Raw genomic sequence first — 17,163 nt, forward strand, 5'->3', positions numbered from 1 at the left:
CAGTGACTTGCTTGGAAGAGATACTAGACCTCACGCAGACAACAACTTATAGTTATATAATGTAAATAATTTCCCAAGACGCTTCACAGGAGCGTTATCAAAAAAAAACTAAATTTGACACCAAGCCATAGAAGGAGATGTTAGGACAGATGACCAAAAGCTTGGTCGAAGAGGTAGGTTTTACAGAGAGTCTTAAAGGAGGAGCGAGAAGGGGAGAGGTGGAGAGATTTAGGGAGGGAATTCCAGAGCTTAGGATCTAGGCAGCGGAAGGCATGGCCGCCAATGGTGGAGCGATTAAAACCGGGGATGTTCAAAAGGCCAGAATAGGTGGAGCGCAGAGATCGAGGGGGATTATAGCGCGGGAGGAGATTATAGAGATAAGGAGGGGCGAGGCCATGGAGGGATTTGAAAACAAGGATGAGTATTTTTAAATCGAGGCATATGTTATATATATGGGTAATTTATCCTCCAGCTCCCACTGTGTTAACATTCAGATCTACTGCCCCATTTCCTGCTCAAATTTCCCAGAACACTGCACAAGTAAGGAGTGTGATGGAATACTCTTCACTTGCCTGGATGAGTGCAGCTCCAACAACACACAAGAAGCTCGACACCATCCAGGACAAAGCAGCCCGCTTGATCGGCACCCCATCCACCACCTTAAACATTCACTCCCTCCACCACCGGCATACCATGGCTGCAGTGTGTACCATCTACAAGATGCACTGCAGCAACTCGCCAAGGCTACTTCAGCAGCACCTCCCAAACTCGCGACCTCTTCCACCTAGAAGGACAAGGGCAGCAGGTGCATGGGAACACCACCACCTCCAAGTTCCCCTCCAAGTCACACACCATCCTGACTTAGAAGTATATCGGCCGTTCCTTCATCGTCGCTGGGTCAAATTCCCGGAACTCCCTCCCTAACAGCACTGTGGGAGTACCTTCACCACACGGACTGCAGCGGTTCAAGAAGGCGGCTCATCACCACCTTCTCAAGGGCAATTAGGGATGGGCAATAAATGCTGGCCTTGCCAGTGACGCCCAGATCCCATGAACAAATTTTTAAAAAATGAATCACAAAATCCTGCCCTCCCTCAGTTTTCCTTTACTCCTACAACCTACGGCCTTTGAAAACCAAAGGCTGGCATCACTGCGATCATTTACCTCATCTCTATTTTCAACCTTGATGTTAGTCAGCACTATGGATATAATTAATCTTGGACGATGGTGCGAAACGGACGTTAGCGAATCGACTGTCCTTTTGTTGCGCTCCCGCGATTTTCTATTCCGTTGATCTCCAAATGTCCCAAAGCGCTTCACAGCCAATTTTTTGAAGTGTAGTCACGGAAACACGGCAGCCAATTTGCACACAGCAAACAGCAATATGAGATAAATGACCGGATTATATTTATTTTTTACGTGTTGCTTGAGGGATAAATATTGGCCCAGGACGAACTCCCCTACTCTTCTTCAAATAGTGCCTTGGGATCTTTTACATCCACCTGAGAGAGCAGATGGGGCCTTCGGTTTAACATCTCATCTGAAAGACAGCACCTCCAACAGTGCAGCACTCCCTCAGCACTGCACTGGGACTGTCAGCCTAAATTTTGTGCTCAAGTCTCTGGAGTGAGACTTGAACCCACAATCTTCTGAGGCAGAGGAAAGAGTGCTACCCACTGAGCCACAGCGGACACTACTTCAACTCTAGCTTCCTGCCCGATCCCCATATCCCTTGATTCCCTTAGTAACCAAAAATCTAGCGATCTCTGTCTTGAATATACTCAACGACTGAGCCTCCACAGCTCTCTGGGGTAGAGAATTCCAAAGATTCACCACCCTCTGAGTGAAGAAACTCCTCATCTCAGTCCGAAATGGCCGACCTATTATTCTGAGACTGTGACCCCTGGTTCTAACCACTCCAGCCAGGGGAAACATCCTCCCTGCATCTACCCTGTCAAGCCCTTTAAGAATTGTATATGTTTCAATGAGATCACCTCTCATTCTTCTAAACTCTAGAGAATATCGGCCGAGTCTACTCAATCTCTCCTCATAGGACAATCCCCCCATCCCAGGAACCAGTCTGGTGAACCTTCGTTGCACTCCCTCTAATGCTACATTTGGTTGCAATGACCCTGGGCGAGGGAGGAAATATATTGACCATGGCTCCCACTTCTGATCGCCATCCAATGACCCTTCCCGGAAAGCATAGATTCTGGAATGACAGCAGGTTTAGGGTTGGCTAAGGTGCCCTCCAACACTCGCTAACTTAGGAACATGGCCACTTAGGTGAGGTAAGAGGTGATGGCCTTTGGCCTCGTACCTCTGTAAATATTGCAGACAGTAACGTAGCCATTTTCTGTCCCAGGAGAAACTGAAGAACTTGTGCCAGAAGATTAAGAAGGATAACATTCAGTGGCGGGACAACTTGACAAGGGACTCGGAAGACAGGATCGCTGGCACTTCTGAGAGGAAAACTGGAAGAATACTCGGCCCCGACAGCTCGCAGATGCAAATAATGGACCAGATTGCGCACTCAATGAGTGACTTGAGACACGTGATCGTGTCGCAGATAAATGAAATAAAGGAAAAGAGTGACTTGCCTGGCACCTCATCGAATTTCAGGGAGAAGGAGCCAAACGTCACATCGATTATGATGGAGAATGTGAGGTAGGCCTGTGCTGAGGGTGTGTGACGAACGTAGGCCTGAGTTTGGGGGTATGTGAGCAAGGCCTGTGTTTGGGGGTATGTGAGGGGGCCTGTGTTTGAGGGTATGTGAGGGGGCCTGTGTTTGGGGCATGTGAGGGGGCCTGTGTTTGAGGGTATGTGAGGGGGCCTGTGTTTGAGGGCATGTGAGGGGGCCTGTGTTTGAGGGTATGTGAGGGGGCCTGTGTTTGGGGCATGTGAGGGGGCCTGTGTTTGAGGGTATGTGAGGGGGCCTGTGTCTGAGGGTATGTGAGGGGGCCTGTGTTTGAGAGTATGTGAGGGGGCCTGTGTTTGAGGGTATGTGAGGGGGCCTGTGTTTGAGGGTATGTGAGGGGGCCTGTGTTTGAGGGTATGTGAGGGGCCTGTGTCTGAGGGTATGTGAGGGGGCCTGTGTTTGAGGGTATGTGAGGGGGCCTGTGTTTGAGGGTATGTGAGGGGCCTGTGTCTGAGGGTATGTGAGGGGGCCTGTGTTAGAGGGTATGTGAGGGGGCCTGTGTTTGGGGCATGTGAGGGGGCCTGTGTTTGAGGGTATGTGAGGGGCCTGTGTCTGAGGGTATGTGAGGGGGCCTGTGTTTGAGGGTATGTGAGGGGGCCTGTGTTTGGGGCATGTGAGGGGGCCTGTGTTTGAGGGTATGTGAGGGGGCCTGTGTTTGAGGGCATGTGAGGGGGCCTGTGTTTGGGGCATGTGAGGGGGCCTGTGTTTGAGGGTATGTGAGGGGGCCTGTGTCTGAGGGTATGTGAGGGGGCCTGTGTTTGAGGGTATGTGAGGGGGCCTGTGTTTGGGGCATGTGAGGGGGCCTGTGTTTGAGAGTATGTGAGGGGGCCTGTGTTTGAGGGTATGTGAGGGGGCCTGTGTTTGAGGGTATGTGAGGGGGCCTGTGTTTGAGGGTATGTGAGGAAGGCCTGTGTTTGAGGGTATGTGAGGGGGCCTGTGTTTGAGGGTATGTGAGGGGGCCTGTGTTTGGGGGGATGTGAGGGGGCCTGTGTTTGGGGGTATCTGAGGGAGGGCTGTGTTTGAGGGTATGTGAGGGGGCCTGTGTTTGAGGGTATGTGAGGGGGTCTGTGTTAGAGGGTATGTCAGGGGGCCTGTGTTTGAGGGTATGTGAGGGGGCCTGAGATTGAGGGTATGTGAGGGGACTGTGTTTGGGGGTATGAGGGAGGGCTGTGTTTGAGGGTATGTGAGGGGGCCTGTGTTTGAGGGCATGTGAGGGGGCCTGTGTTTGAGGTATGTGAGGGGGCTGGTGTTAGAGGGTATGTGAGGGGGCCTGTGTTTGGGGGGATGTGAGGGGGCCTGTGTTTGGCGTTATGTGAGCGAGGCCTGTGTTTGAGGGGATGTGAGGGGGCCTTTGTTTGAGGGTATGTGAGGGGGCCTGTGTTGGAGGGTATGTGAGGGGGCCTGTGTTTGGGGGGATGTGAGGGGGCCTGTGTTTGAGGGTATGTGAGCGAGGCCTGTGTTTGGGGGTATGTGAGGGGGCCTGTGTTTGGGGGGATGTGAGGGGGCCTGTGTTTGGGGGGATGTGAGGGGGCCTGTGTTTGAGGGTATGCGAGCGAGGCCTGTGTTTGGGGGTATGTGAGGGGGCCTGTGTTTGGGGGTGTGTGAGGGGGCCTGTGTTTGGGGGGCTGTGAGGGGGCCTGTGTTTGAGGGTATGTGAGCGAGGCCTGTGTTTGAGGGTATGTGAGCGAGGCCTGTGTTTGAGGGTATGTGAGCGAGGCCTGTGTTTGGGGGTATGTGAGGGGGCCTGTGTTTGAGGGGATGTGAGGGGGCCTGTGTTGGAGGGTATTTGAGCAAGGCCTGTGATTGAGGGTATGTGAGGGGGGCCTGTGTTTGAGGGGATGTGAGGGGGCCTGTGTTGGAGGGTTTTTGAGCGAGGCCTGTGTTTGAGGGTATGTGAGGGAGGCCTGTGTTTGAGGGGATGTGAGGGGGCCTGTGTTGGAGGGTATTTGAGCGAGGCCTGTGTTTGAGGGTATGTGAGGGGGCCTGTGTTTGAGGGGATGTGAGGGGGCCTGTGTTGGAGGGTATTTGAGCGAGGCCTGTGTTTGAGGGTATGTGAGGGGGCCTGTGTTTGGGGGGATGTGAGCAAGGTGATGTGCCTCAATAATTCCGAGACTCGAAGTTAGCAGAACAAAAAGAAGGCTTTTATTAACTTAGAAGGTAACACGTAAGAGAGAGAGAGATATCTTCCTTCTGGAGACTGAGGCCAGACTGAAGCTAGCTTACAAACGGGGCCAGGTATGGGCGGAGCCCTACACACAGCACATTCCAGTATACAATACAGCACATTCCAGTACACAATACAATGAGGTCTGGGGGAAGGGAAATGACACTGAAACCGATCTCAGTCACAGGCAGTGATGAATGGAATATTTCATCACATTCACCCCTTCTATAGATTTAGTCTGTTCGGGGGTTTGATAGTCCTCTGCGACCGACGTGGCTGTTGCGGTGCCGCGGGTGTCGGCTGGGTGTCCCCGGTAGCCTCCTGGGTCTCTGCCAGGGGTGCCGCCAGGGTTGTTGGAGGGGTAGTTGGTGGGGGTGCCGTTGGTCGGTGTTCTTCCGGGGGTGATGAAAGAGTAGTGGGTGGGTAAGAGTTGCTGTGATCGTCGTTGCTGCTATTGCCGTGGTTGTTGTCGATGCCGGCTGGGGCGACGTCTTTTATGGACACGGTGTCCTCCCTTCCGTCGGCGTGCCGGACATATGCGTATTGGGGGTTGGCGTGGAGTAGGTGTACTGGCTCCACGAGAGGGTCCGTCTTGTGGCCCCTCACATGCCTTTGCACGAGTACCGGACCTGGGGTGGAGAGCCATGACGGCATGGATACGCCTGAGGTGGATTTCCGGGGAAAGACAAACATTCGTTCATGAGGCGTGGTATTAGTGGCCGTACACAATAGCGACCGTATCGAATGGAGCACATCCGAGAGGACTTCCTGCCAGCGGGAGATAGGGAGGCCCTTGGTCCTTAGAGCTAGAGTGACTACTTTCCATACTGTCCCGTTCTCTCGCTCCACTTGGCCGTTACCCCGGGGGTTGTAGCTGGTGGTACGGCTCGTGGCGATCCCCTTGGACAGCATGTACTGGCGTAGCTCTTCACTCATGAAGGACGCCCCCCTATCCGTATGGATGTAGCTCGGCATACCGAACAGGCAGAACAGGCTGTTGAGGCATTTAATGACCGTGGCGCTGGTCATGTCTGGGCAGGGGAAGGCGAATGGGAACCGGGAGTATTCGTCCACAATGTTCAGGAAGTAAACATTGCGGTCGACGGACGGGAGGGGGCCCTTGAAATCTAAGCTGAGCCGCTCAAAGGGCCGTGTAGCTTTGATTAAGTGGGCTCTATCTGGGCGGTAGAACCGAGGCTTGCACTCAGCGCAAGTGCGGCAGTTCTTGGTCAGGGACCGAACTTCCTCAATCGAGTAGGGTAAGTTACGGGACTTTATGAAGTGGAACAGCCGCGTGACCCCTGGGTGGCAGAGGTCGTTGTGGAGGGTCTGTAGCCGATCCCCGGTGGCGCTGGCACACATCCCTCGTGAGAGGGCGTCAGGGGATTCGTTAAGGGCCCCTGGCCGGTAAATGATGTCGTACTCGAAGGTGGAGAGCTCGATCCGCCACCTAAGAATCTTATCATTTTTAATCTTCCCCCTCTGTTTATTATTGAACATAAACGCTACCGACCGCTGGTCGGTAAGTAGGGTGAAGCGTTTGCCGGCTAGGTAGTGGCGCCAGTGGCGCACTGCCTCCACGATGGCTTGGGCCTCCTTTTCCACGGAGGAGTGTCTGATCTCGGGCCCTTGGAGGGTCCTCGAGAAGAAAGCTACGGGCCGCCCCGCCTGGTTGAGGGTGGCCGCCAAGGCGAAGTCAGACGCATCACTTTCCACTTGAAATGGAGTGTTCTCGTCCACTGCCTGTAGCGTGGCCCGCTCAATATCCTGCTTAATGCTTTTGAAGGCGGCGTGGGCCTCAGCAGAGAGCGGGAAAGAGGATGCTTTCAAGAGGGGGCGGGCTTTGTCGGAGTAGTTGGGGACCCATTGGGAATAATAAGAAAATAACCCCAGGCACCTTTTCAGGGCTTTGGGAGTGTTGGGCAGGGGCAGCTCCTGTAGGGGGCGCAATCGGTCGGGGTCTGGCCCGATTTCCCCATTCTCCACCACGCTGCCTAGTATGCAGAGGCGCGTGGTGTTGTAAACGCACTTGTCCTCGTTGTAGGTGAGGTTGAGTTTTTGTGCGGTTTTCAGGAACCTCTCGAGGTTCGAGTCGTGATCCTGCTGGTTGTGACCACAGATGGTGACGTTGTCGAGGTAGGGGAAGGTTGCCTGCAAGTGGTGGTCATCGACCATGCGGTCCATCTCCCTCTGGAAGACCGAGACCCCATTCGTCACCCCAAAGGGGACTCTGAGGAATTGGTAGAGGCGTCCGTTCGCCTCGAAGGCGGTGTACGGGCGGTCCTCTGGTCTGATAGGGAGCTGGTGGTACGCTGACTTGAGGTCGATGGTGGAGAACACCCGGTATTGGGCGATTTGGTTCACCATTTCTGATATGCGGGGTAGCGGGTAGGCGTCTAGTAGGGTGTACCTGTTGATCGTTTGACTATAGTCGATCACCATCCATTTCTTCTCGCTACCCCTTACCACTACCACTTGGGCGCGCCACGGGCTGTTGCTGCGCTCAATAATGCGCTCTTTCAGGAGCCTGTCTACCTCGGTCGCGATAAACCGCCTGTCCTCCCAGCTGTACCTCCTGCTTTTGGTCGCTATTGGCCGGCAGTTAGGGGTAAGGTTCGCGAATAGCGAAGGCGGCTTTACCTTCAGGGTAGCCAGACCGCACACTGTGAGGGGTGGCTGGGACCCACCGTACTTGAGCGTGATGCTTTGGTGGTTGCACTGGAAATCCAGGCCCAAGATCATGCTCGCACATAGGTTCTTCATGATTAATACTTTAAAATTATCATATACAGTTCCGTTAACGCACAATTGTACCGTGCAGTAACCCAGAATGGTCGATGTCTGGGTTTTATCAGCCATAGAGATGGTACCCTGAGTAGGGACCACCTTTAGGGAGAGTTGTTGTGCCAGTTCTGGGTGGATAAAGCTCTCCGTGCTTCCACTGTCAATTAAGCATTTAACCCGGCACCCGTTTACCTCGATGTCCACCATTGATCTGGATAGCGGGTGCGGCCTGGTCTGGTCCACTGTGACCGATGCCACTGTAGGGCCCTGATCGATACAAGATGGCGTCCACGCTGTCTGCTCACAAGATGGCGGACCCCACGAGGTCGGGCAAGATGGCGTCCAAGATGGCTGCTCCCACGGCGCACACGCGGCGGTGGCGGGTTTTCCGGCGGTTGGTTTTCCGGCGGGGTTCCCTCTGCACACCTTCCCGAAGTGCCCCTTCTTACCGCACTTAAAGCAGGTGGTGCCTTTCGCCGGGCACAGGTTTCTGGTGTGCTTTGGCTGCCCGCAGAAGTAGCAGTTGGGTCCCTGACGCGTCGCGGCTGTCGTAGGGCTTCTGGGGGGAGAGCGGGGCCCAGCCGGTGTCGGGCTGTCGGGCGGGGAAGATGCCTTCCAAGATGGCGGCGCCCTCGGTGCACGCGTGGCGGCGTGGACGGCGCGGGCTGAAGAGTAGGCGTCCGAGTTTCTCTGGGCCACATCCAGGGATCGCGCGGTGTCCGCAGCCTGTTTCAGGTCCAACCCCGTTTTTTCCAGCAGTCTTTGCCGGATGTAAGTGGAGCTGAGGCCTGTGATGAAGGCATCGCGAACAAGCTCGTCAGTGTACACTGCGGCTTTTACATCTCGGCACTTGCAGTCTTTGCCAAGCATTTTCAGGGTGCTTAGGAACTCCTCCACCGATTCCCCAGGTCGCTGTGCGCGGGTAGCGAGCAGGTGCCTAGCATACACCTCATTCGTAGGCTGCTGGTAATGCGCCTTTAAGATGTCGCAGGCGGCCAGGTACGTCTCGGCATCTTGGATGAGGGGGTAAACCCGGTGGCTTACCCAATTCCGCAGAATTCCGAGTCTCATCCTCGCAGCGTCCGTAGCGTCTTTGACGGCTGCGGAATTGTCCAGGAAGAATTCCATACACTCAAACCAGTGTCCGAAGCGTGCTGATGCGTCCGGAGCATGTTGATCCAAATCCAAACGTTCGGGTTTCAGGAGTTGATCCATAGTGTTGAAAAATAAGTTAATAAAATTGATGTGCCTCAATAATTCCGAGACTCGAAGTTAGCAGAACAAAAACAAGGCTTTTATTAACTTAGAAGGTAACACGTAAGAGAGAGATATGTCTTCCTTCTGGAGACTGAGGCCAGACTGAAGCTAGCTTACAAACGGGGCCAGGTATGGGCGGAGCCCTACACACAGCACATTCCAGCACATTCCAGTACACAATGCAATGAGGTCTGGGGGAAGGGAAATGACACTGAAACCGATCTCAGTCACAGGCAGTGGTGAATGGAATATTTCATCACACAAGGCCTGTGTTGGAGGGTATTTGAGCGAGGCCTGTGTTTGAGGGTATGTGAGGAAGGCCTGTGTTTGAGGGTATGTGAGATGGCCTGTGTTTGAGGGTATGTCAGGGGGCCTGTGTTTGAGGGTATGTGAGGGGGCCTGTGTTTGAGGGTATTTGAGTGAGGCCTGTGTTTGAGGGTATGTGAGGGGTCCTGTGTTTGGGGGGATGTGAAGGGGCCTGTGTTGGAGGGTATTTGAGCGAGGCCTGTGTTTGAGGGTATGTGAGGGGGCCTGTGTTTGAGTGTATTTGAGCGAGGCCTGTGTTTGAGGGTATGTGAGGGGTCCTGTGTTTGAGGGGATGTGAGGGGGCCTGTGTTGGAGGGTATTTGAGCGAGGCCTGTGTTTGAGGGTATGTGAGGGGGCCTGTGTTTGAGGGTATGTGAGGGGGCCTGTGTTTGAGGGGATGTGAGGGGGCCTGTGTTGGAGGGTATTTGAGCGAGGCCTGTGTTTGAGGGTATGTGAGGGGGCCTGTGTTTGAGGGGATGTGAGGGGGCCTGTGTTGGAGGGTATTTGAGCGAGGCCTGTGGTTGAGGGTATGTGAGGAAGGCCTGTCGATGATTCCTGCTGGCAGCACAGTTTTGAAATCTACTCCTTAAAAAAATGATTTTCTTGAAATTGGGATCCATTTTAACACTTCTGTAGAGTGACCCAGGCATCATTGTTGTGTCAAACTCCTGTCCAGATGATAAAGCTCCAGCCAGTTCCCTGACATCCCTGTTGATTAACTACAGCACGTTTGAAATCTCCATACTTTGCCGAGTTGCTGTCTAGAAAGATGCCATTAAATGACAGCAAGGCCATGTAGGAGGGAATTCAGGAAGCACTTCAAAGGGTGGTAGACATTTGGAACTCTCTCCCCGAAAGGCCGTGGATGCTGGGGGACAATTGGAGTGTTCAAGAGTGAGATCGGTGGATTTTTGTTAGGTAAGGGTATCGAGGGATATGGAGCAAAGGCGGGTACAGGAAACCTTCGATTTACCGGCACCTAAATAACCGGAAATCTCGGTTAACCGGCAAAATTCAGGAGTGGGTTCAGGTAAGTTTTACTTCATATTGTACTTGCCTTCCTCGATCTGTTGCTGTGCAAGGGTGTGGCTGCAGCTGTTGCTAAGCTACAGAGATGCTTGGAACTTGTGGCCATTGTTCTGCACTTGTTGCTAAGCAACAGGGTTTGTTGCTTTATACGGAGCTGTCAGTTCTCCGTATCTTTTACTATAGCTTTCAGTTATCCGGAATTTTTGATGAACCGGCACCACATCGGTCCCGTCGGTGCCGGATAAAAAAAAGTTTCCTGTAAATGGTGTCGAGGTACAAATTAGCCGTGATCTAATTAAATGGCGGAGCAGGCCTGAGGGGCTGAATTGCCTCCTCCTGTTCCTATTAAGAGACTGGCTGGTATTTTGGGGCATGGCGAAGGGTAGCAAGCTAATGTTTTGAAGGTGGAGAACTGTTGTTTTATTTTCTAAAATGTATTCGTTCATGGGATGTGGGCATCGCTGGCAAGGCCAGCATTTATTGGCCATCCCTAATTGCCCCTTGAGAAGGTGGTGGTGAGCCGCCTTCTTGAACCGTTGCAGTCCGTGTGGTGAAGGTGCGCCCACAGCGCTGTTGGGGAGGGAGTTCCAGGACTTTGACCCAGCGACGATGAAGGAACGGCCGATATATTTCCAAGTCAGGATGTTGTATGACTCGGAGGGGAACTTGGAGGTGGTGGTGTTCCCATGCGCCTGCTGCCCTTGTCCTTCTAGGTGGTAGAGGTCACGGGTTTGGGAGGTGCTGCCGAAGGAGCCTTGGCGAGTCGCTGCAGTGCATCTTGTAGATGGTACACACTGCAGCCGCGGTGCGCCGGTGGCGGTTAAGAACGGAATCGCTGTATCAGAGATTCTGTTGCCGCTCAGGCAGCCCTTACAAAAGGTTTCCTTCGGGATAACAATCCGTGTGTCCGTGTTTGTGCGCAGAGAGAGCCTGGAAAATGTCGTCGACAAGTATCAAAGCAAAACTGTCCACCAGCGGGACAAGCTGAGGATGCTGAGCCAGTTCAACGGCAAATTCGAAGCGCTTACCCAGCAGTGGGAGCGGACTCAAAGGGAGCACCATAGCACGACACACATGCTCCAGGATCTGAAAATGGAGATAGACAGTATCGTTAATACGTGAGTATTAAATCCGTGTGTTAATGGAGACACGGAATGCAGGAGTTGGTTTAACAAGTCTTTACTGAATGGAGACAATCTGAAAACTGAAACTACAGAAGCCTGCCAGGGCCTTTTATACAGGGATGGTCACTGCCGGTACTGCAGTCTGAGACCAGTTATTCCCTTAAAGGGACATACACAACAGTGAGTTTCTTTGTTCTTTTTTTCTTTCCCCCCTCCCCCCCTCATGTTCTGAAAGCGGTCTTGTATTAATAACATAAGAATAAGAAATAGGAGGAGTAGGCCATATGGCCCCTCGAGCCTGCTCCACCATTCAATAAGATCATGGCTGATCATCGACCTCCACTCCACTTTCCCGCCCGATCTCCATATCCTTCGATTCCCCTAGAGTCCAAAAATCTATCGATCTCAGCCTTGAATATACTCAACGACTCAGCATTCACAGCCCTCTGGGGCAGAGAATTCCAAAGACTCACAACCCTCTGAGTGAAGAAATTCCTCCTCGTCTCAGTCTTAAATGGCCGACCCCTTATCCTGAGACTATGCCCCCTAGTTCTAGACACTCCAGCCAGGGGGAAACAACCTCTCAGCATCTACCCTGTGAAATGTGTATTGACTTATTCTGGAAAACTGTTCCCAGTTCCCGTGAGCTACAGTTGTTTCTGGTTGATCAGCCAAATGGCCCTTCGCCATGCACACTACATAGACAGTCAGTGCCGGCCGTGAATTGGACTGTGGGGGACACCGTAGTGGCACCTGGTCCAAAGGCCATAGGAACAGGAGGCCATTCATAGAAACATAGAAGATAGGAGCAGGAGTCGGCCATTCAGCCCCTCGGGCCTGCTCCGCCATTCAATGAGATCATGGCTGATCCTCACCTCACCTCCATTTACTTTGCTCCACCTTCCTTGCTACTCTTACCCAACAGAAAGCTAGCGATCTCAGCCTTGAGCGCCTTTGGTCACCTGCCCTAATAGTTCCTCGTGTGGCTCGGTGTCAAATTTTGTCTGATGATCGCTCCTGTGAAACACCTTGAGGTGTTTGACTACGTTAAAGACGCTTTATAAATGCAAGTTGTTAAAAAATTTTATATATGGGATGTGGGCGTCGCTGGCAAGGCCAGCATTTATTGCCCATCCCTAATTGCCCCTTGAGAAGGTGGTGGTGAGCCGCCTTCTTGAACCGCTGCAGTCCGTGTGGTGAAGGTGCTCCCACAGTGCTGTTAGGGAGGGAGTTCCAGGATTTTGACCCAGCGACGATGAAGGATCGGCCGATATACTTCTAAGTCAGGATGATGTGTGATTGGAGGGGAACCTGGAGGTGGTGGTGTTCCCATGCGCCTGCTGCCCTTGTCCTTCTAGGTGGAAGAGGTCATGGATTTGAGAGTTGCTGCCAAAGAAGCCTTGGCGAGTTGCTGCAGTGCATCTTGTAGAGGGTACACACTGCAGAAATGCTCACTTCTCCATCTGGCTGTGCATCTTCAAAGATTACCATGACGACTTCATGAGTCACTTTTAACTGAGCCTCACTAGCTTCTTCAACTGATTTTTCAAACTCTTTTTGTTGGGCGGGTTCAGAGAGCTCAGAATAACCCATTCCCACTTTCACCTGATGGAGTTAAGGAGAAGCTAGATAAGTACATGAGGGAGAAAGGAATAGAGTGGGAGGAGAAGCGTAAACACCGGCATAGATCAGTTGGGCCCAAAGGCTTGTTTCTGGCTGTAAGTGCTATGTAATTCTATGGGGGAGAAATTCGGTATTGCTTCATTTGGGGCGCAATTATTGGCCGGGCGCAAAGTTTAGTGCCTGGCACTAATTATCGCCTCCGACTGCAAACTTGGCCTCTACAGCCCCTGGAGGTGATTTGAGCGCTAAATCAGGCACTACACACCTCTCTTAAGGCGCAAAGGCCGAGGAGCGAGGCGTTACCTCAGAGCGTTGGCAAAGCTCATGTGATGTCTGTAATGATCAGTAACCTGTCATTCTAGAATGGTACACTAGGTGGAGCTGTATGTAGGAGCTGTATGTATATAAGAGTGGGACTACCCACGATGCACTAGGCTACCCACAAGGCAGTAGTCAAGATGGATGCCTGTACAGTAGTCCAGATGGCTGAATAAATGACTAGCTCTAAGCTGGCTGTTCATAATGAAAATGCCTAGTTATTTATGAACATAACATGGTACCAGGATTGGTAAAATCTGCTGAATATTGTGAAATGCGACATGGAGCATTTGAAGCCACCGGAGGGTTTGAAACTCACGGGGAATGTCGACTGCAATTGGCGGACTTTCAAACAACAATTCGAACTCTACATTGCTGCCATCGGATTCGGTACGATGCCAGACGCAAGGAAAATAGCGTTGCTGCTCACGGTTGCAGGCCCGCAGGCGATAGAGGTATTTAATACGTTTGTATTTGATCAAGAGCAGGACAGAAAAAAACTGGACGATGTGCTAAAGAAATTTGATACACATTGTTCTCCCAAAAAGAACGAGACCTATGAGAGATACGTGTTCTGTTCACGGACACAGCAGCAAAATGAGACTTTTGATAGCTTTGTGACCGATCTAAAACTGAAAGCACAGACATGTAATTTCACTGAAATGAAATCATCCATGATTCGTGACCAGATTGTGTTTGGTATTCATGATAAAAAGGTCAGGGAACGTCTGTTGAGAGAAACCGAACTAACATTGGAAAGTGCTGTGAAAATATGCCAAGCCAGTGAGCTAGCTCAAAAGCACGCGAAGACTTTCAGTGAAATGAATAATAATGCGATTGTAGTAAGTGATAGTGCTGCTGTCAGTGCTGTGTCCTACAAAGGAAAGAAACGTGGGCAGAACAGAAATGAAAAGCAATCGGAGGAAGGAATTTTTAATTGTACACGCTGTGGTTACAAACACCAGTCACGACAATGCCCAGCGTTTAGAAAAATGTGCACAAAATGTCATGGAAAGAATCACTTTGCCAAACAATGCTTTTCAAAAGTAAAAACTAAGAAAGGGCAACGAGTTAATGTGATTGAGGACACTGATTTAAGTGAGACATTTTCTGTAGGAATGGTGTCATGTGACAATATCAAAAAGGATACAGAAAATGTGCAGCCCTCAGGAATGGACTGAAGCTCAACAAAGCCAAGTGTCAGTTTGGCGTCCAGGAAGTCACTTTCCTAGGAGATAATCTATCTGGTAAAGGAATAGAGCCAGATATGGAAAAAGTAAACGCCATACTCAACATGCCCCGACCCACTGACAAAAAAGGAGTGCTACGCATCATGGGGATGATAAACTTCATTGGAAAGTTCATTCCTAACTTGTCAGCCAAGACAGCCTATCTGCGAGACCTGCTACACAAAACAAATGAGTTCGCATGGACAGAAAGACATGAACAAGAGTGGATGAATCTCAAAACAGTGCTGACAACCACACCTGTACTCACCTTCTTTGACCCAACAAAGAGAATCAAAGTGTCAACGGATGCATCAAAAGATGGCCTAGGCACGGTCTTGCTACAAGCAGAGGGTGAAGATTGAAAGCTGTTGCCTATGCCTCCAGACCTATGACTGATTCTGAGTGTCGATACGCCCAGATTGAAAAGGAATGTCTAGGCTTGGTAGTTGGACTAGAAAAGTTCCATGGCTACATATATGAACTTCCCACCTTCACAGTTGAGACAGACCACTGCCCACTGGTTGCCATCGTAAAAGAAAATCTGAATGAGATGTCTCCAAGGATTCAACGACTCATGATGAAGCTGCAAAGATATGACTTTGAACTGATCTACACACCAGGCAAACACATAGTGTTAGCAGATGCACTATCCCGAGCACCCACAATGAGTCATGTGAGCTCTACTGAGGAAGACGTGGATGTTCATGTGAGTATGGTCACTGCTACGCTGCCCGTGTCAGACACAAAATCAAAGCAAATAGCGGAAGAAACAGTAAAAGATACAGTGTTACAAACAGTAATAGAGAACATTCACCATGGTTGGCCAAAAGGTTCCTGTCCAAAGTACTTTCACATCAGGTCAGAGTTGAGTGTCGCAAGTGGACTATTGCTAAAACAGAACAGAATAGTCATTCCACAGGCTCTACGTCAAGACATGCTCAAAAGGATTCATGAGGGACACCTCAGAATTGAAAAGTGCAAAAGGAGAGCAAGAGACACTGTTTATTGGCCTGGCATAAATAAGGACATTGAGAACATGATAGGCAAATGTGAGACATGTCAGAAACACCAAAACAAACAAGCAAAGGAACCAGTTATAGTAGCTGACTTACCAACAGCACCATGGCAAAAGGTTGGTATGGACCTTTTTCATTTGAATGGTAAAGAATATCTAATAGTGATTGACTACTATTCTAACTATCCTGAGATGGTGCTGCTGTCAAGCACCACAGCAAGCAGTGTCATAATGCATGCTAAATCCATCTTCGCCAGACATGGAATTCCCAGGATTGCCGTTAGCGACAATGGTCCGTGCTTCAACTGTAAGGAGTGGCAACAGTTTGCAGCACATTATGACTTTCAATACATCACATCCAGCCCTTTGTATGCTCAGTCGAATGGTAAGGCAGAGAAAGGTGTTCAAGTTCTCAAACAGCTATTGAAGAAAGCGACAGAAAGCAAGTCTGATCCTTATCTTGCCCTGCTGAGCTACCGAGCCTCACCTTTAGACTCTGGTTCTTCACCTGCTGAACTCCTAATGGGTCGCAAGTTGCGCACCACGCTACCCTGCTGTGCAAAAGAAAAGCAGAGTAAGGAACTGAGACAGAGACTTCAACTGTTAAAGCTGAAACAGAAATCATACTATGACAAGTCATCCAAAACTCTGAAACCATTGACAAGGGATGATATTGTCAGGATTGAGGATCCAGATGCATGGAACAGGAAAGCTACAGTTCTTGAGGAAGTAGGACCAAGGTCATACACTGTTAGAACTGAGGAAGGACAGATTCTCAGGAGGAACCGCCATTCCCTCCTAAAAACACAAGAAACTATCCAAGAGCAAATCGATGACAATGCCGCAACTGAATCTTGTCAATCACCACCAGAACAATCTAACACAAACACACATACAGGCTCTCATGAAAACACATCAGACTTACCCGTGCTGAGAAGATCCACACGTGAAGTAAAAAAGCCTGATAGACTTAATCTTTGAGTAAAGTAAAGCTTTGAAAATGTGTTGCCTGTTGTGAAAATGTTTATGTTTATAGAGCACTAACAAAAGTGTTACTGATATCATCTTTATCGTTTTTCTTGAAAGTTGATTGATATTGATTTTGTTTAACCTCAAAGGGGGATGTAATGATCGGTAACCTGTCATTCTAGAATGGTACACTAGGTGGAGCTGTATGTTGCTGTATGTAGGAGCTGTATGTATATAAGAGTGGGACTACCCACAATGCACTAGGCTACCCACAAGGCAGTAGTCAAGATGGATGCCTGTACAGTAGTCCAGATGGCTGAATAAATGACTAGCTCTAAGCTAGCTGTTCATAATGAAAACGTCTAGTTATTTATGAACATAACAATGTCAGTCAGCAATGGAACACAGACACACTGGCGCCGGCCAGTTCTTAAAGGGGAGGGTCGATCTTGCTCTCCATCCACACCCTGCTCATTGCAGCCTTGGAGAGGCCCAGGGAAAGAGCTCAGAGTGCAGCCCCCACAGTCTCTTCTAAATCGATTAAAGGAAGGTCAAATCAAAATGAACCTGCAAAGTGCTGCTCAGTACCCAAAACTCCTTCACAGCGCGTTGAATCTCTCCAGAAGTTTCTCTCTCTCTCTCAGAAT

The 17,163-nt window shown here is 50.7% G+C and overlaps 1 protein-coding gene and 1 pseudogene across 1 annotated transcript in view; one reads left to right on the top strand and one right to left on the bottom strand.

Moving 5' to 3' along the window:
• Nucleotides 1–17,163, top strand: part of LOC147099501 (testis-specific serine kinase substrate-like) — a 48,548-nt pseudogene that overhangs the window by 20,802 nt on the left and 10,583 nt on the right.
• Nucleotides 8,919–17,163, bottom strand: part of LOC147099502 (transportin-3-like) — a 111,439-nt gene continuing 103,194 nt past the window's right edge. The window contains exon 24 of the mRNA XM_085969695.1: nt 8,919–11,324. The gene's annotated coding sequence lies outside the window, so the exon portion shown is untranslated. The remainder of the gene's footprint in view (nt 11,325–17,163) is intronic.

Source organism: Somniosus microcephalus, chromosome 28 (genome assembly GCF_052327205.1).
Source record: "Somniosus microcephalus isolate GS21.2 chromosome 28, FLI_Smic_1.0, whole genome shotgun sequence".
NCBI lineage: Eukaryota > Metazoa > Chordata > Chondrichthyes > Squaliformes > Somniosidae > Somniosus > Somniosus microcephalus.